This window comes from Bubalus bubalis, chromosome 3 (genome assembly GCF_019923935.1).
Source record: "Bubalus bubalis isolate 160015118507 breed Murrah chromosome 3, NDDB_SH_1, whole genome shotgun sequence".
Lineage (NCBI taxonomy): Eukaryota > Metazoa > Chordata > Mammalia > Artiodactyla > Bovidae > Bubalus > Bubalus bubalis.
The window spans coordinates 75103728-75122208 of NC_059159.1; the positions used below are offsets into that span (position 1 = coordinate 75103728).

Here is an 18481-nt window from a genome sequence, read left to right on the forward strand (position 1 = left end):
AGTACAGAATGGAGTTGGAGGACTGAAATTAGCCAACTTCAAAATTTACTATAAAGCTACTGTAATCAGGTACAATAATATATGATATATATTGTGGATAATTAAATACATTGTTGCTTTTATTCCTTTGAATAATCTGTCCAATTATGAATAAGAAAATCCACTGTTTTATTTTACCCTCACTTATTCATTCTTTGATGCTTTTCTATACTTCGTGTAGATCCGAGTCTGAGCTATTTCCCTCTCTCCAAAGATTGTCTTTTAACATATTTTGCAAGGCATCCTTATTAGCAGCAAACTCCTTCAATTTGGAAGTTTCTATTGATATATCCTGGAGCTCAGAGATTCTTTCCTCAGCTGTGTCTAGTCTACTAATAAGCCCATCAAAGTATTTCTTCCAAATTCCTCATTGCTGTAATGGTGCCTTTGAGCTCTACCATTTCCTTTTATTTCTTTAGAATTTCCCTCTCTCTGGGTTACATCGATCATCTGTTCTTGCATGCAATCTACTTTACTTATTAGAGCCCTTAGCATGTTCATCACAGTTTTTAAAATTCAGGTCTGATAATTCCAATATCTCTGTTGTATCTGACTCTGGTACTGATGCTTGGTTTGTGTCTTCAAATTGTACTTTTACCCTTTTACTGTGCTTTGTAACTTCATCTTTATAGTCACACATGATCTATGGGTAAAATGAACTGCTGGAAACACGGCTTTAGTAATGTGGTGTTGAGGTTAGGGGCAATGGGACACATTCTATGATTTGGTTTCAGTCTTTTAATACGCCTATGCCTCTGGATGGTAAATTTAATGTGTTCTTAGTTTCTCCTTTAGTTAAAATGGGATGGCCAGAATTCAGTATTTCCCTTCTCCTAAGTAGAAAGCTAGGGCTTCCCAGGTGGTTCAGTGGTAAAGAATCTGCCTGCCAATGCAGGAGATTCAGGGGACACAGATTCGAACCCTGAGTGGGGCATGGCAACTCGCTCCAGTATTCCTGCCTGGAAAATCCCATGGATGGAGGAGTCTGGCTGGCGATAATCCACAGGGTCGCAAAGAGTCGGACAGGAGTGAGCTACTGAGCACCCACGTAAGTAAAAGGCTACAGCTGACTGGAGTTTGGTATTTCCCTGCCCCCGGAGAAGGCAAAGGCAACCCACTCCAGTACTCTTGCCTGGAAAGTCCCATGAACGGAGGAGCCTGGTGGGCTGTAGTCCATGGGGTCGCGAAGAGTCGGACACAACTGAGCTACTTCCCTTTCACTTTTCACTTTCATGCATTGGAGAAGGAAATGGCAACCCACTCCAGTGTTCTTGCCTGGAGAATCCCAGGGACGGGGGAGACTGGTGGGCTGCCGTCTCTTGGGGTCGCACAGAGTCAGACACGACTGAAGCGACTCAGCAGCAGCAGCAGCAGCTCATTTAGGAACTATCCCAGAAGTTTGGATTCGCCTTAATTAGTTTCTCCTGAAGGCATTCTTCTTAAGAACAGAGTGCTCTGGTCTATTTCAAGGCTGTTACATTTCCCCTCCCACTACGAGATGCATTAGGGGATTTTTCTCTGATTTCACTAAAGGACCTGTTTGAGCTCCAGGGAGGCAACTCTCTGGAAATTGTGGGGATCCTCAAATGACTGACTTCCTCTGGACTATTTTAACTCTCTCGTCGACACTGAGCTCCGGGGAGACAACTCTATGGAAATTGTGCGGATCCTCAAATGACTGAGTTCCTCTGGACTATTTTAACTCTCTCGTTGACACTTAGCGTCCAGCAGTTGGCGAACTAAGTTTCGGGTTTTCCTACGCGGATTGGCTTCTGCGGCAGTTTCGACTTGTGGTTATCTGCTCCGGTAAGCTATAACTCTTTGTTTTCTCCTTTCTTATTTTGAGGGCAACAGTTTGCCCTGAATTCTCCTCTCTTTTACCGGCTAAGAAAAGTTGTTCAGCTTTTTACCTGTTAGGATGGAATGGAGACTTCCAAGGCTTCTTACTGGTGGACCTGGAAACATGAACTTTTAGGAACTTTCTCATGAGCGTATTTTCATATGCGAACAGGCAGATTAGAAAGCGTCATGGTTCATAGGTCTGCCCAGCCTGAGCCTCCCTCTCAACTTCGACAGTGAATGGCAACTCTCTCAATTTTTTTCCCCCCATGTCTCTTCTATGCTTATAACCTGAGATCAAGTGACCTTACCTGAAGACATGGTGATCTTTCCCTCTATTTATAGAAGTAGACGTAAAAAAAAATTAAAAAAAAAAAAAAGGAAAGAAAAAGAAAACTTGGTGGTGTATATCCAGAGGCTTTGTACTTATTGTTGTTATTTTTAAAATATTTGTTTATTTGGCTGTTCTGGGTCTTGGTTGCAGCTTGCAAACTCTCAGTTTTGGCGTGTGAGATCTAGTTCCCTGACCAGGGTTTGAACCTGGCCCCCCTACGCTGAGAGTGCAGAGTCTTTACCACTAAAGCACTGGGGAAGTCCCAGACCAGAAGCTTTGTACTTTAAATACTCAAAAAAACCTTTTGGGGGGTTTGTTATTTATTTTAATATTCCTGAATAAAGAGACTGGCTAGTGAAGAAAAGACATTCTTTTAAAATTTTAGTTGTGCTAGGCCTTTGAATGATCAGGGATTTTGTGAGAGATTGGAGCTGTCTGAAATGGACTGAAGAGGTATTGCTTGCCTCTTTCTGTGGGGGTATTCAAGCAGATATTTGACATAGAGCTGATGCAGGTATTGTAGAAGTAACTGGAACAACAGATGAGAATTAGTGTTTGTGTTCTAAGGTCTTTTCCTGCTTTATGTGGTAAATTTATACATTTAAAAAAATAATAGTAATAGTCATGAATTTCACTTGAGTCTACCTTCATAGTCACCAAATCTTGAGTGAGTGAGTAAAGTCGCTCAGTCCTTTTTGACTCTGCTCACCTGGCTCCTCTGTCCATGGGATTTGCCAGGCAAGAATATGGAGTGGGTTGCCATTTCCTTCTCCAAATCTTATTGTGACCCAAGTAACTAATTACTTGGTCAGGCAAAATACTGCCACTAACTGACCAATATTATCAAATAAACCAAATGCTTGAGGTCAGATACTACAAATTCATTTTGAATATTTTAACTCATATTTATATGCAAATATGATTTCTTACTTTAAATTTGTAGGATTCTTTGTTGATAATAGTTAGGGAAGCTGTGGAGTAGGAAAATTGCTGGAAATGTTCAGGCACCTAACTTACTATAGAAGAGAGCAGAATTGAAAGATGAAGGAAAGGGCAAGCTGACTCATAAAGGCTTGAATTTGATTTGTGAGGGTGGAATGAAATATTATTGTGGAGTATGGGACATAACAGTGATACAAATAGGAACAATATGTAGAAGATTTGTGACTGATGTGAGGTAATAGATAATTTTTATGATATAAAATTGATGTAAAAGGGGTCAGCTATAAGAAAGCATTGAAGCTCCGAAGTATCAGAATTGGAAAGAACTTCAAGGAGGCAGAGAAGGGCTTTGAAAAGAAATCGCTTTGAACTCTGTGCACTCTGCAAAATGATGCAATTCAATTCCAAATTCTCTGGCATTTATGCATGTGATTTTAGGGGCAGCCAGTAAAGGGCATCAATATTAATGTAAAATTGTATTTTCAAAAAAACATTCAAGAAACTTTCATTAGACTAAACAAAACATTCTTTTTTTTGTGTATGAAATAAAGCACTTTAAAAGGCATCGTATTAGCTTTAATGAAATCAAAATTAGTGGCTATTCAGTACTAGTTGGTTCATTATTTATGCCACTATCTTCTTCTGTCGGGTCATTTTTGTTTTGTTTGAAATGAGGTTTATAAAATATGGTGATGCTTTTTAAGTCTCTTCCACTTGTTCGTGATTGGACCAAGCATTTGTAAATAAATGTGAAACTTCTTACGTATCACTAGTTCTTTGGAAATGAAAAATATATTACTAATCCTAGTGGTTTCCAAGAACATGATTAAGTTGACTGTCTGTTGATACCACAAACTTAACTAATTCGATACATTCAATGGTTAAAAAAATAAACTTGACTTTCTTTCATGAAAAGTGGATTAGTAGCCCCAGGATATCTTGACATTTATTTTTAAAGTACAAAATAACATTTTGGCTAGAAGAATATTCAGTGTTCTCTTTTTTCCCTATTTTAGTCTATAGTAAACACAAAATCATATGAACACAGGTGTAGTCGTTAATGTGAGCTAGCAATCATACAGTTCAACTAATTACCAATATCAGTACTTTTCACTTGATTGCATAGAGCTGTTGTAATCTTCATACAGGACAGAAAGATTTTTAAAGTAGATATGGGTTAATGGTCTCATGCTATCTATATAAATGAATAATTCTATTTTGGCTAGATCTATGATGCAGTATTAAAATTTGCAAAGGCTGAATTTGGGTTGTTAGCAACATAATTGGGCTTTGAGATAATAAAAATTGGATATGGACCAAACTGGGATCCTGAGCAGGATTTCAGAAATAGCAAAAGTTTTTCAAAGTGGAGGATTGTAAAGATATTCCTTTAAAGTGAATGTTTTCTAGTCAAATTTAATTCTAGTCAAATTTAGAATTAAATTTTTAAAAATTTTTAAAAAATTTAAAAGCTAAATTTAAATAACTTTAAATTGAAGTACAGAAACATACTTCAATTAAAGAGTACCTAGTAATTGTGTTATTTCAAGTGCAGTACTTTAAAGAAAGTTTTCAGTTAATAAACATTACAATAGGCACTTGGTTTATTTCAAGTAAAATCATTTGTAAAAACAAATTGGAATTTTGCTTGGTTGTTTTCAAGATCAGTTCTTTAGAAATATGCATCATAAAATTTTACATTTCATGCCATGAGGTTAAGAGCAAATTAATAGAAAGTATGTAAAATACAATTGGTGATTCCTTCTTTACTACATTGTGGGTGTTTTAGATTTCTTTTACTTTATATTTGAAATGGGAAACAGAAATGATTTTCCGTCTTAACATGCCAATCACTTGTTACCATAACTAATTTTAAGTTCATGAAAATATATATATATATAATTTTTAGCTTAAATAGTTTTTCCAGGACAATGTAAGCAAGGAAAATTACTTAAAATACCAGGTTTTTTTGTTTGGAAGCAGTCCTAAAAGTAAAAAAGTTAAAACTGAATTTTTAATAAACCTATGTATATTATCAAAGATGGAAGAATTATATAAGATACCATGTTTATGCATAAATGTTATAATATGAGAACAGGAGGTGTGTGTATAAAAGAATTCATTAGAACATATCATGGAACATACTGTGTACCTCAGCATTATATGTATATGAGTTAGGTGTTTAATTTGAAAATTCTAGTTGAGAGATTAAAAGTAGAACATCTAAGTACAATGAGTTTCAATAATGCATTTAAGCAGTCTACTAAAATATTACTTCAATTGTAAGTGATGTAAAAATATTGATATTGTTTCCATACTAGGCCTTCGGAATTTGGGGTGTATTTTGTAGTGATCATGCATTTCATTTTAATTATTAAAGTACAGTTGACTTACAATATTACAGTAGTTTCAGGTGTACAACACAGTGATTCAGATTTTTTAATAGATTGTCCTCCATTTAAAGTTATCATAAAATAGTGACTCTATTGCCTGTGCTGTGCAATATCCTTATATATTTTTATCTTATACATACGTTTTTACCTCTTAATCCCCTATCTCAATATTGACCCTCCCCCTCTATACCTCTCCCCACAGTTAACCACTAATTTACTGTATCTGAGTCTGTTTGTGATATTCATTGTTTTGTATGTTTTAGATTCTACATATGAGTGAAAATATACAATATTTGTCTTTCTATGACTTTTTTCACCACAAATTGCTATGTCAACAATGCACATTTTAAGTATTCAGCAGTCATGTGTGGCTAGTGGCTTTTCTTGGCAAACATAGTTCTGTACAAAGAAGAGTGTTTCTCAGTGTTAATGGTTGAAGTGGGAGGAAGAGACATTTTCCCTCTGGGTAAATAGTTAACCATCCTGCTTGCACTCAGTTGGAAACAGCAACTTGAATTTATAATAAACAAAACTCATGTAAATATGTAATCTAGCCCTAAATGTCCATTTACAAAATTACTTTAAATTGTTATTTAAGGGTATTCAACTTGAAACTATGCTGACTAAAATAATGCACTTAATATATATTGATATGTCTGAATTATTTCAGTGACATGCATGAGAAAAACAATGGAATATTGAACTAAAGATAGAATTTTATGCCAGAAACTTCATCGCTTTAAGCTCTAAACAGGAATATTTTGCATCAAAGATTAATTTATATGTTACCAACTATCTATGTAGGAGGAATAAACTACAAAAAATACCAGCCAACAGAAACCTTTACATGGTGGTAAAGTTATTCTGTAGAAAGAGCTCATACTAGTAAATTATAAAGAAATAAATTCTGACATTACCTTTCCCACCTGCTGAATGGCCTGGAAAAAGTTATGTAATCTCTCTGAACCTTGAGTTTTCTCTTCTCTGAAATGATTATACCTTCCTTTCAGAACTATGCCAATTAAATATAATCAAAGACACCATTCGAATTTCTGTGAAAAGTTTTGCTGACCACGTATCATGTTTACATATCAAACAATAGATTCTAATACATACTAGTGTTGCTCTTTTCTGAAAATACCTCACTCTGTTGCTGTGCCTCACTTTGGCATTTTGTAGTCTCAGAAAAAAATCTGAAACATATCAAACACTGATTTGATTTAACAACATTATTTGCTTCTAGCAACTTCAGTTCAGTTGCTCAATCACGTCCGACTCTTTGGGACCCCATGGTCTGCAGCATGCCAAGCCTCCCTGTCCATCACCAACTCCTGGAGTTTACTCAAACTCGTGTCCATTGAGTTGATGATGCCATCCAACCATCTCATCATCTGTTGTCCCCTTTTCCTCCCGCATTCAATCTTTCTCAGCATAAGGGTCTTTTCAAATGAGTCAGTTCTTCACATCAGGTGGCCAAAGTATTGGAGTTTCACCTTCAAAAATAGCCCTTCCAATGAACACTCAGGACAGATATCCTTTAGAATGCACTGGTTGGATCTCCTTGCAGTTCAAGGGACTCTCAGGAGTCTTCTCCAGTGCCATAGTTCAAAAGCATCAATTCTTCTGCACTCAGCTTTCTTTATAGTCCAAGTCTCACATCCATACATGACTACTGGAAAAACCATAGCTTTGACTTAAACGAACCTTTGTTGTCAAAGTAATGTCTCTACTTTTTAATATACTGTCTAGGTTGGTCATAACTTTTCTTCCAAGGAGCAAGCCTCTTTTAATTTCATGGCTGCAGTCAGCATCTGCAGTGATTTTGGGGCCCCCCAAAATAAACTCTGTCACTGTTTCCACAGTTTCCCCATCTATTTCCCATGAAGTGATGGGACCAGATGCCAAGATCTTAGTTTTCTGAATGTTGAGCTTTAAGCCAACATTTTCACTCTCCTCTTTCACATTAATCAAGAGGCTCTTTAGTTCTTTACTTTCTGTCATAAGGGTGGTGTCTTCAGCATATCCAAGGTTATTGATATTTCCCCGGCAATCTTGATTCCAGCTTGAGCTTCATCCAGCCCAGTGTTTCTCATGATGTACTCTATAAGCAGGGTGACAATATACAACCTTGACATACTCCTTTTCTGTTTGGAACCAGTCTGTTGTTCCATGTCCAGTTCTGTTGCTTCCTGACCTGCATATAGGTTTCTCAAGAGGCAGGTCAGGTGGTCTGGTATTCCCATCTCTTTTAGAATTTTCCACGGTTTATTGTGATCCACACAGTCAAAGGCTCTTGCATAGTCAATAAAGCAGAAGTAGATGTTTTTCTGGAACTCTCTTGCTTTTTTGATAATCCGATAGATATTGGCAATTTGATCTCTGGTTCCTCTGCCTTTTCTAAAACCAGCTTGAACATCTGGAAGTTCATGGTTCACATACTGTTGAAGCCTGGCTTGGAGAATTTTGAGTGTTACTTTACTCTCATGAGTGCAATTGTGCGGTAGTTTGAGCATTCTTTGGCATTGCCTTTCTTTGGGATTGGAATGAAAACTGACCTTTTCCAGTCCTGTGGCTACTGCTGGGTGTTGTGAATTTGCTGGCATTTTGAGTGCAGCACTTTCGCAGCATCATCTTTTAGGATTTGAAATAGCTCAACTGGAATTCCAACACTTCTACCAGCTTTGTTTGTAGTGATACTTAGTTTACTTTTCTTTAATTTCATAAACTACAAGCTTGGATTATTAGCGTTCCATCTTCTTTTCTTATTTAGGTGTTTAATGCTGTGAATTTTGTTCTCTTCACTGCTTTCACTGCATCCCATAAATTTTAAGTTGTTTTTTAATTTAGTCCAAATATTTATTAATGTTAACATGGTATATCATTCTCCATCACATTACTTTTGGCCTATCTGTATCTACATTTAAAGTGGGTTTCTTATAGTTAACATATGGTTGGATCTTGAGTTTCATTCACTCTGAAAACTTCTTTGTAATTGCTATATCTAGATCAGTAATATTTAATATGGATATTGACATAGAATAGTTACATGTTGACAATGGTTTCCTATTCATTGTACTTGTTTGTGTTTTTTTTTTTTTCTGTTTTCCCATTTTTTTTTTTCTTTCTCAGGTTAATTGAGCATTTTATATGATTCCATTTTCTCTCTTCTCTTAGTTTATTAATTACACTTCTTTTTTTTTAAATAATTTTTATAGTAGTTTTTGGTTGAAAATAAAATCAAAAGGCAGATATAGAGACTTCCCACATACCTCTTTTTCCCTCTTTTATGCACAACCTCTCCCGCATCCACATCACTCTTATATATATATCACTGTATACATTGTATATAGTACCATAAAGAGTATTTTCTCAGTCCTAAATATCCTCTGTGCTTCACTGATTCATACCTGTCCCCACAGCCGCTGGCAACCACTGATCTTTTCATTGTCTTCACAGTTTTACTTTTACCAGAGTGTCTTGTTTTATATTTGGAATCATACAGAATGTAGCCTTTTCATATTGCCTTTTTTTTTTTAGTTAGTAATAATGCATTTAAGGTTTCTACATATCATTTCATGGCTTAATAGATCATTTCTTTTTAATACTAAGTAATATTCCATTGCCTGGATGTACCACAATTTATTTATTCCTATTCCTTCTCCTACCGAAGGACATCTTGGTTGCTTGAGAGTTTGGTAGTTGTGAATAAAGCTGCAATAAATATCCACATACAGGTTCTTGTGTTGACATATTTTCAGCTATTTTAGGTAAGTACCAATGAGTGTGATTGCTGGGTCTTACAATAAGTGTATGTTTGTTTTTGTAAGAAACTTGTGGGCCGTCTTTTAAAGAGACTGTACCGTTTTAATTCCTTCCAGCAATGAATGAGAGCTATGTCCATGCTCATATCAGTATTCGTGTTGTGAGTGTTCTGGATTTTGGCTGTTCTTGCAGGTGTGTCAGTTCAGTCGCTCAGTCATGTGCAATTCTTTGCGACCCCATGAATCGCAGCATGCCAGGCCTCCCTGTCCATCACCAACTCCCGGAGTTCACCCAGACTCACATCCATCGAGTCAGTGACGCCATGCAGCCATCTCATCCTCTGTCGTCCCCTTCTCCTCCTGCCCCCAATCCCTCCCAACATCAGAGTCTTTTCCAGTGAGTCAACTCTTCTCATGAGGTGGCTAAAGTACTGGAGTTTCAGCTTTCGCATCATTCCTTCCAAAGAAATCCCAGGGCTGATCTCCTTCAGAATGGACTGGTTGGATCTCCCTGCAGTCCAAGGGACTCTCAAGAGTCTTCTCCAACATCACAGTTCAAAAGCATCAATTCTTCGGTGCTCAACCTTCTTCACAGTCCAACTCTCACATCCATACATGACCACAGAAAAAACCATAGCCTTAACTAGACGAAGCAGGTGTGTAGTGGTATCTTATTAGTGCTTTATTTTGCATTTCTGATGACATGGTATGAAACATCTTTTCATATGCCTGTTTTCCATCTGTATATTTTCTCTGGGGTATTGATCTTCTTTTCTTTTCTTTTCTTTTTTTTTTTAACCATGTGCTTTATTTTTTATTTTTTTTAATTTTATTTTATTTAACTTTACAATATTGTATTGGTTTTGCCATATATCAAAATGCATCTGCCACAGGTATACATGTGTTCCCCATCCTGAACCCTTCTCCTTCCTCCCTCCCCATACCATCCCTCTGGGTCATCCCAGTGCACCAGCCCCAAGCATCCAGTATCGTGTATCGAACCTGGACTGGCGACTCGTTTCATATATGATATTATACATATTTCAATGCCATTCTCCCAAATCATCCCACCCTCTCCCTCTCCCAGAGTCCAAAAGACTGTTCTATACATCAGTGTCTCTTTTGCTGATCTTCATTTTTAAAATCAGGTTTGTTTTCTAATGGCTGAGATTTTTATTGAAGTGTAGTTAATGTACAGTCTAAGTTACAGGTGTAAAGCATAGTACTTCACAACTTTTAAAGGTTGCACTCCACTTGTAGTTATTGGAAAATATTAGGTATACTCCCTGTGCTGTGCAGTATCTCCTTGTAGCTAATTTTGTACATAATAATTTGTACCTCTTAATCCTCTGCTCCTTCCATGTCCCTCCCCTTCCCTCACCCTACTGGTAACCACTAGTTTGTTTTCTATATGTGAGTCTGTTTCTTTTTTTTGTTGTTGTTATATTCATTAGGTTGTTATACTTTCTAGACTCAACATGTAAGTGAAATCATACAGTAGTTTTGTCCTACTTGTTTTATTTAGCATAATACCCTCCAAGTCCATCCATGTTACTGCAAATGGCAAAATTTTGTTCTTTCCAATGGCTGACTAGTAATCCTGTGTGTCTGTATCTGTCTGTTTTCATTTCAAAGTTGATATATTAATAAGTATGTTTCTTATTTGAACTTAAAGAATGGAATAATATTTGAATTCAGTATGAAAAAATATGCCTTGAGAAGTTATCCTTCAATAGTGAAGGAGAAATAAGACTTCCTCAGACAAACAGTATATTTTTTTTTTTTTTTGCCAGAGCACTTGCCTTGGAAAAAGCCCAAATGAAAATCTTTAGAGAGGAAGTAAATAATGTAGAATATATACATGAGACTCTCAGGTCTATGTAGAGGAAAGAGCATAGGATGTGGAATGAATGAAGAGTTTTATATCCAGCTGAGGAAAGACACCCAGCAGAGAACACTTGCCCATGATGACCAGGAACTGACAAGGGTGATAGCCTCCCCCCTGCACCAGATGAATTTCAGTTTCCTATCTTACTGTCATCTAGATCAGGGTTCCCCATAAGATCAACCTCCATGATCTTATGCCTGATGATCTTAGGTGGAATTGATGTAATAATAGAAATAAAGTGCATGTTACATATCATGCATTTGAATTATCCTGAAACCATCCTCATCCTCGCCCCAGGCCCATGGAAAAATTGTCTTCCATGTAACTAGTCCCTAGTGCCAAAAATGTTGGGGACCACTGTCTGTCTAATATCAGTACACATTTCAGCATGGTTTCCTGACCTTTGTTCATCCTCTTATGGAGAATAATTTAGGTTTGTTTTTGGAGAAGCCTTACCTGATACAGGGTCCAAGTGCATGTGATGTATTGAGGTGAGATTTTGAGGGGAAAAAAAAAAGAGCAAGGGAATCAGGATGGATCAGGGAAAGACACTAAGTAAGGATGTGGTCTTACCTGGAATCTAACTCAGCCTGAACCCCTGGGACTCCCTGGAGCATAAATGGTTCCACATATCTGTCTTGCCCTGTGACAGATAGGTAGGTCTTTTGTAACTCCAAGGCAGGGAGTCATTACATACAGGATAGCCTCAGACGATGCATAACCTACCATGCAGCATGTCTACTAACCTCAACAAGTTCCAAAAATTTTAGGAGCACGTATTTTAAAACAGGACTGTGATCAATCTGAAGGTGTATTTTTTTCAGCTAACATAAGTTGTGCTCATGTCTTTAAGATGAAATATTTCACTGTATATAAACTCCACCCTATTCTCAAATGTATTCAGTAGCACCTTCATGCTATGATATATTCTGGTTGTATTAGAATGATCTCTAATTATGGATGTAGTAGTCATTTTTCTGTATCACCTCAGTAGCTTGTAGAGCTTGTAGCAGTATAGGGAGTACCATTTCACTCTCTTCTTACTATCTTTAGGCCAAATGTTACCTGGCAGCTGCTCACTGAATCAATTATGAGCTTACTGAGATGGAGGGCAAAGACAGTCATCACTGGAGAGTTCAATCATGTTTTCTGTTCACTGTGCCAATCATTTCCTTTCTTTTCATCAGTTTCCTTTAACGGGAAACACTCCATATCAACTGTTCTTGTTAATGTTACTTCTGCTTTACCTTATAACACACAGGCTTCTAAGATAAAACATCTCCAAATTTATTAAAAGCAAATCTCCAAGTGATGTGGGACCCACTAGTTAAATATAAACTAAATAGTCACTTTCAAAAGAAAAATCCCTTGTTGCTGAAGATCTTTAAATGATCCTATTTTAAATTTTGGTATTTTCTTGCATTATCACAAATTCTCCAGTGTTGGCAGAAGACTCTTGAGAGTCCCTTGGATTGCAAGGAGATCAAACCAGTCAATCCTTAAAGGACGTCAGCCCTGAATATTCATTGGAAGGACTGATGCTGAAGCTGAAACTCCAATACTTTGGCCTCCTGATGTGAAGAACTGACTCATTTGAAAAGACCCTGATGCTGGGAAAGATTGAAGGCGGGAGAAGGGCATGACAGAGGATGAGATGGTTGGATGGCATCACTGACTCGATGGACATGAGTTTGAGCAGGGAGTTGGTGATGGACAGGGCAGCCTGGTATGCTGCGATTCATGGGGTCGACTGAGTGATTGAACTGAACTCCACCATAAACACGTACATATGTTGAGTTAGTGCAGATCTCTTCATTCCATCTAAAGGTGACTTACTTATGCCCATTCTTTTCAGTTTAACCCAAATTGAAATTGCATTTCAGCAAACTTATATGCCAATAAAAGAGCATAACTTTGAGCTGACTCTGAAATCTCTTAATCCTTTATGTGGGCTGATAGAAAATAATCTGTTTACTTAGAGTTGAAGACCCTCCCATAATTGCTCAACTATGTTTTTGTAGAAAGTAAATGAGAAATAATTTGTAAATTGTGAGTGAACAGTTCAATAATGTAAGATGGACTTCTGAAATATAGAATGGGAATCACATTTTTGCTTCACAGTATGATTTTTTTTTTAATTTACTGACTTGTTAAGTTGAAATTTGTTGTCTTTACTGAATAGACAAATCTGAGTTTTAAAATTTGTTACCCAGTTAGGAAAATTCTCTATTTAGGGTACTAAAGATTTTACTTTTTTTTGGAGTTGGGAAGCTTTGTTTTCCCTTATCATGTGTTACAGAAATAGTATGTGAAAGACTATATTGGATTTGTTCACAGGAGTTTTAGAAGTCAATATCTCCTACAAAGCAGCATATGACAGTTATAGGTAATCTGTTCTGCCACTTCTGAATTGCTATTTAAGTGAATGTGTAAATAAGCTGACTTTTTCCCATGAGGGCCAGTATATTTTAATGCTAGGAGAAAGTGCTGAGCAAATTAAGAGAAGTTATAGTATTCCGTATTCTCAAATGAGTTTGTCAAGAGAGAATATGGATTCAGGAGTTCATGTTAACATGGCTTTTATTATTTTGGAGTGCACTGGTAGCTTTGGCCACAGAACATCATGCGTCTACCTCTACTCTAAATTTTGTAGTTCACTTTTTCATAAAAATTGTGACAAATTGTGTGATGGTTAGATTGATATTTAGTATTTATTGATTTAATATTAATATTTAACAATATATCAATTAACATTATATAATCTTAATATTAGTAATCAACACTATATTATATAATATTATATCTAATATAAGTTAATATTATATTAACTATATAATATTAATATATTGATAAAATATTAATATTAATAATAATGAAGTGTGTAGACTTTCCCTTCTCCAGGGGATCCTCCCAACCCAGAAATTGATCCCAGGTTTCCCACATTGTAGGTGGATTCTTTACCAGCTAAGCCACAAGGGAAGCCCAAGAATACTGGATTGGGTAGCCTATCCCTTCTCCAGAGGATCTTCCTGACCCATGAATTGAACTGGGGTCTCCTGCGTTGCAGGTGGATTCTTTACCAACTGAGCTATCAGGAAACCCCAATTTAATATTAAATATTTTTAATAAGTATTGCAATTTTCAGTGTTAGTTACTACAGTGATATAATTGTTTTATCTAAATGATATGGAATCCAGTTCTACTAACCCACATTCACATTTTACATATAACAAATATATGTAATGTACATACGTACTTGTGTGTAAATACATAGGTGTTTTATTTCCTTTGAAATCCAGTCACTAAATAGAATGTTCTTGCTTGGTTTGAAATATCAGTTAAGTATATTACGTAAGAAGTCAGAGCTTTAAAAATTGATAGATTCTCAAAACAGATCGAAAGGAAAAAGGTAGAAACCAAACATAAGTCTTTTAATAAAGTGGTAAATAAATTGGAGAAAGAGTAAATATAAATAGATTTTCAATTATAAAATATATACATGTATCTAATATATAAATGTATTAAAATCTATACTCAGTTCAGTTGCTCAGTCATGTCTAACTCTGTGACCCTAAGTCTTGCAGCATGCAAGGCTTCCCTGTCTATCACCAACTCCCAGAGCTTGCTCAAACTCATGTCCATCAAGTCGGTGATGCCATCCAAACATCTCATCCTCTGTCATCCCCTTTTCCTCCTGCCTATAATATATCCCAGCATCAGGGTATTTTCCAGTGAGTCAGTTTCTTCACATCAGGTGGCTAAAGTATTGGAGCTTCAGCATCAGTCTTTCCTATGAATATCCAGTACTGATCTCCTTTAGGATGGACTGGTTGGATCTCCTTGCAGTCCAAGGGACTCGCAAGAGTCTTCTTCAACACCACAGTTCAGAAGCATCAATTCTTCTGTGCTCAGCCTTCTTTATGGTCCAGCTCTCATATCCATACATGACTACTGGAAAAACCATAGCTTTGACTATACATACCTTTGTTGGTAAATTAATGTCTCTGCTTTTTAATATGCTGTCTAGGTTGGTCATAGCTTTTCTTCGAAGGAGCAAGTGATTCCATTTCAAGGCTGTAGTCACCATCTGCAGTGATTTTGGAGTCCAAGAAAATAAAGTCTGTCACTGTTTCCATTGTTTCCTCATCGGTTGCCATGAAGTGATGGAACTAGATGCCATGATCTTGGTTTTTTGAATGTTGAGTTTTAAACCAGCTTTTTCACTCTCCTCTTTCACTTTTGTCAAGAGACTCTTAAGTTCCTCTTCACTTTTTGCCATCAGGGTGTTGTCAGCTGCTTATTTAGGTTGTTGACTTTCTCCTGGGAATCTTGATTCCAGCTTGTGCTTTGTGCAGTCTGGTATTTTGCATGATGTACTGTGCATATTAAAGTTAAATAAGCAAAGTGACACTGTACAGCCTTGAAGTACTTTTTCCCAATTTGAAACCATTCGGTTGTTCCATGTCTGGTGCTAACTGTTGCTTCTTCACCTGCATACAGATTACTCAGGAGGCAGGGGGTCTGGTATTCCCATCTCTGTCAGAATTTTCCACAGTTTGTTGTGATCCACACAGTCAAAGTCTTTGGCATAGTCAGTGAAGCAGAAGTAGATGTTTTTCTTGAATTCTCTTGCTTTTTTGATGGTCCAGCGGATGTTGGCAATTTGATCTCTGGTTCCTCTGCCTTCTAAATCCATCTTGAACATCTGGAAATTCTTGGTTAACATTCTGGTGAAGACTAGCTTGGAGAATTTTGAGCATTACTAAGAAACAAGATATTCTAAGTATAAAAGTAGACTTTGTGATAGAAGGATGCCTGAAGACTTTAGGACTTGTAGCCACAAAGATGGTTAAATAACAAGGACTGTGGATTTTATGTTGAAACAGACATGAAAAGAGATAGTAGTTTTAAACCTTGAATTAATTTTGCTAAATAAGCACATGAAAAAATTGGTTCATTTCACCTCATTACAAAATAAATTACTCTGTTTGTTCATAGTGGTTTCTTTAGTAGCCTTTTAAATATCTGTAGAATCTATAATGTTCTTTATCTCATTCTTTAGGTTATAATATTGCTATTTCTCATTTTCCATGATTAGTCTATCTAGATGTTTATCAATTAAACTTTTCAGAATATGAAATTATGGGTGTGTTCATTTTCTGCACTGTTTTTCATTTCCTAATTCATTAGTTTCTGTGTTCATTCTTTCTTTTTTCTAAGTGATTTGCTTTTGTTCTTTTTTATTTTTAAAATTATCATTATTTTATTTTTGGCTGTGTCAGACCTTAGTTGCCACACACAGCATCTTTTTCGCAGCATGAAGAACCTTTCTTTGTGGTGCCCCGGGGCCTCACTAGGTGTGGCTTAGGGCCTCCGGAGCCTGTGGACACTGTGGTTGGCAGTGCCCAGGCTCCTAGTTGTGGCTGGCGGGCTTAGTTCCTCCAGGGCACATGGGATCTTAGTTCCCTAACCAGGGATTGAACCCACGTCCCTTGCATTGTAAGGTGAATTCTTAACTACTGGGCCACCAGGGAAGTCTGTGTTTTTTTTTGTTGTTGTTGTTGTTAAGTTGATATTTAGATTATAGATTTAATACTTTTTTTTTCCCCTAATGGGAGCGCATGAAACTGTACATTTCCCTCTTAGAACGACGGGGCTTCTGTGGTGGCTCAGGTGGTAAAGAATCCATCTGCAATGCAGGAAACTGGAGTTCAATCCCTGGGTTGGGAAGGAATCTTCCCAAAAGGGAATGGCTACCCTCTCCAGAATATGATTTCCCTTTTGACCATTCACTTATTTAGATGTTTGTTGCTTAATTTCCAAATGTTGAGGTTTCTTGGAAATCTCATTATTTTAAATTTCATTGCATTTTTTTATCAGAGAACAAACTTTATATTTCAACATTGAAATAATTTACTGACTGTATTTTATGGATCATCGTGTATCTTAGTTGTTCTTGAAAAGAATTGTACTTTGCAAATACTTGATATAATGTTTTATAGATATCAATTTTATTTTATTATTTATATTATGCATATTTTATATATTTTTGAAAGGAAATAATGAATTTTTATTAGAAATTAGTGAAAATAAATATTAATTTTTTTAATTTATTTTTTTATTGAAGGATAATTGCTTTACAGAATTTTGCTGTTTTCTGTCAAACCTCAAGATGAATCAGCCATAGGTACACATATATTCTCTTCCTTGTGAACCTCCCTCCTATCTCCCACCCCATTCTACCCCTCTAGATTGATACAGAGCTTGTTTGAATTTTCTGAGCCATACAGCAAGTTCCCGTTGGCTATTTGTTTTACATATGATAATGTAAGTTTCCATGTTACTCTTTCCATACATCTCACCCTCTACTCCCCTCTCCCATGTCCACGAGTCTGTTCTCTCTGTCTGTTTCTCCATTGCTGCCCTGTAAATAAATTCTTCAGTACCATTTTTCTAGATTCTCTGTATGTGCTTTAGAATATGACATTTATCTTTCTCTTTCTGACTCACTTCACCTCTGTATAGTAGGTTCTGGGTTCATCCACCTCATCAGAACTGACTCAAATGTGTTCCTTTTTATGGCTGAGTAGTATTCCATTGTGCATATGTGCCACAACTTCTTTATCCATTCATCTGTTGAGGGACATCTTGCATCTTATATTTTATTGCTTGGTTTCCTTATGCTTGTGAAGTCGTGTATATCAAGGACAGAGGGAAGTTAAACACATCCAAATAGGAGGATGGTTTTCTCTATTTCACCATTTACTCCTACCTGTTTTGCTTAATGTATTTTGAAATTCGGTTGTTAGGTGTGTACACTTCAGGAAACATAATTTATTTTATTTAATTTATTTTTTTTAATTTTATTTTATTTTTAAACTTTACATAGTATCAGGAAACATAGTTTAAAACAAAATCTCTTGACAATCTATCAAACCTCTCCATAAAAGTACAGGAAAAACAAAACTACTGTTAGTGAATAAACTTTAACCCAACTTGTGATGGGCATCATAGGCAATTCACAAAACAAACTGCAGACATAAAGTGATCTCATTCTTTTATATAGTTGAGCAGAGGTAACCTGCTCAATACATGTTTCAAACATGTATTTGAGATAAGTGATAACTCATGGAAGCCTTTGTTATATATAGTTTGTCACATATAGTTTTTGTCACACATGGTTCATCCTATACATCTGGTAATAGGACAGCCTTTTTGCTTGCTAACTGCCTTTATCTAAAGGAAAATGAATTGCTCCCACCTTTATGATGGGCAAAAAGTTTCT

General features: G+C 36.4%; 1 long non-coding RNA gene across 1 annotated transcript in view; it reads left to right on the forward strand.

The window, feature by feature from the left end:
- The first annotated feature begins 1387 nt into the window (after nt 1–1387).
- The window catches only part of LOC123332756, a 64297-nt gene continuing 47203 nt past the window's right edge, over nt 1388–18481 (forward strand). Inside the window, exon 1 of the long non-coding RNA XR_006549761.2 lies at nt 1388–1845. This is a non-coding gene — a long non-coding RNA (uncharacterized LOC123332756). The remainder of the gene's footprint in view (nt 1846–18481) is intronic.